This window comes from Grammomys surdaster, unplaced genomic scaffold (assembly GCF_004785775.1).
Source record: "Grammomys surdaster isolate TR1022 unplaced genomic scaffold, NIH_TR_1.0 169, whole genome shotgun sequence".
NCBI classification, from domain to species: domain Eukaryota; kingdom Metazoa; phylum Chordata; class Mammalia; order Rodentia; family Muridae; genus Grammomys; species Grammomys surdaster.
Genome location: NW_021604617.1, coordinates 15,340,323 through 15,342,964, shown reverse-complemented (window position 1 = coordinate 15,342,964; position 2,642 = coordinate 15,340,323).

The following is a 2,642-nucleotide window of genomic DNA, read 5'->3' as shown; positions in this document are numbered from 1 at the left end:
TTTATCCCCATAATGTATCAGTTGCTATGCCTTGACATCGGATTAAAAATAAAGGGGCTGCAGAGATGTTTTTGCTTAAGCATATTTGACTTACTCTTCTGGCCTTTGTGAGCACCTGCATATTTGTAGTGTATACCATACAAGAACACACACACACACACACACACACACACACACAGCAATTGTAACATAAAAGTGTAAAGAAAAATGTGAGAAACCATACTAGATTCAAAGTTTTTTCCCTCCAACTTGATGAGAGACATCTTTTTTTAAAATTAACTTATTTTTTTCTTGGATAATTTATTTATTTACATTTCAAATGTTATCCTCTTTCCTGGATCCCCCTCCTGAAATCCCCTATACCATCCCCCTGCCTCCACGAGGGTATTCTTCCACCCACCCACACACTCCTACCTCTGCGCCCTCACATTCCTCTACACTGGGCTATCAAGCCTTTACAGGACCAAGGACCTCCCCTCCCATTGATGCCCAACAAGGCCATCCTCTGCTACACATGTGGCTGGAGCCATGGATCCCTCCATGTGTACTCCTTGGTTGGTGGCTCAGTGCCTGGGAGCCCTTATGGGTGTTATTGGTTGATGTTGTGTTTTTTTTTCCCATGTGGTTGCAAACCTCTTCAGCTCCTGCAGTCCTTTCTCTAACTCCTCCATTGGGGACCCCATGCTCAGTCCAATGGTTGGCTTCAAGCATCTGCCTTTGTATTTATCAGGCTCTGGCAGAGACTCTCAGGAGACAGCTATATCAGGCTCCTGTCAGCAAGCCCTTCTTGGCATCCACAATAGTGTCTGCATTTGGTGACTGTATATGAGATGGATCCCCAAGTGGGGCAGTCTCTGGATGCCCTTTTCTTCTGTCTCTGTTCCACATATTGTCTTCATATTTGCTCCCATGAGTATTTTGTTACCCCTTCTAAGAAGGACTGAAGCACCCACACTTTGCTCTTCCTTCTTCTTGAGCTTCATGTGGTCTGTGAATTCTATCTTGGGTGTTCTGAGCATTTGGGCTAATATCCACTTATCAGTGAGTGCATACCATGTTTGTTCTTTTGTGATTGGGTTACCTCACTCAGGATGATATTTTCTAGTTCCGTCCATTTACCTAAGAAATTTCATGAATTCATTGTTTTTAATAGCTGAGTAGAACTCCATTGTATAAATGTACCACATTTTCTCTATCCATTCCTCTGTTGAAGGACATCTGGGTTTTTCCAGCTTCTGGCTATTATAAACAAGGCTGCTATGAACATAGTGGAGCATGTGTCCTTGTTATATGCTGGAGCATCTTCTGGGTATATGCCCAGGAGTGGTATAGCTGGGTCCTCATAATACTATGCCCAATTTTCTGAGGAACTGCCAGACTGATTTCCAGAGTGGTTGTACCTGCTTGCAATGCCACCAACAATGGAGGAGTGTTACTCTTTCTCCACATCCTCACCAGCATCTGCTGTCACATGAGTTTTTGATCTTAGCCATTCTGACTGGTGTGAGGTGGAATCTCAGGGTTGTTTTGATTTGCATTTCCCTGGTGACTAAGGATGTTGAACATTTCTTTAGGTGCTTCTTGGCCATTCGATATGCCTCAGTTGAAAATTCATTGTATAGCTCTGTACCTCATTTTTTAATAGGGTTATTTGATTCAAATGACTGGATAAATCTATTATTGGGATGGCTAGCTCTAAGCAGCATAGAAATTATATCCCACTAAATTAAACAGAAACCCACTTCTGGGTTTGAATTTGAATTTGAATCTTAAAGCACAAGTAGACAGGATCACTCCCTGGCAGCAGGGTACACACATACCACCATCTAGCCATATGGAACTTCCTCTAGTTTCTAACTGCAAACCTGTATTTGTGGCAATAAGGAAGTGATTAAAGAAGTGGTTGCTGGATGCAGAGACCCACAGTCAAAAGCTAGGTGGGGACAAGAGAACCCTGCTAAAGGTGGGGAGAAAGGATTGTAGAAGCCCGAGGGGTCAAGACCACAAAAGAAAACAGCATACAATGAACCAGGGCTCATAGGGGCTCACAAAGCCTGAACTGACTGTCAGGGAGCCTACATATGGGTCTGACGTAGGCCTTCTGTAAATATTATATATATTGGTTTTTCGAGACAGGGTTTCTCTGTGTAGTCCTGGCTGTCCTGGAACTCACTCTGTAGACCAGGCTAGCCTCGAACTCTCGAATTCAGAAATCCGCCTGCCTCTGCCTCCCAAGTGCTGGGATTAAAGGCGTGTGCCACCACCGCCCGGCCTGCAAATATGTTATGGTTGTGTACTTGGCATTCTTGTGGGACACCTAACAGTGGCAGTGGAGGCTGTCTCTGATTTTTTTTTGCCTGTCTTTTTGGGGACCCCTTTCCTCCTAATGGGTCTAGGTATAATATGAAGGGATGTGCCTAGTCTGACTGCAACATGATATGCCGAGTTTGACTGATATCCCTGGGATGCCTGCTCCTTTCTGATGAGAAACAGAGGAGTAGATGATCTCAGGAGGGGACTGGGAAGAGAGAAGGGAGGAGATGATATAAGAGAAAGAAAAAATGGGCTCACATTACAGGAGCTGATTTCTCTCTCTCTTTCTTTCTTTCTTTCTTTCTTTCTTTCTTTCTTTCTTTCTTTCT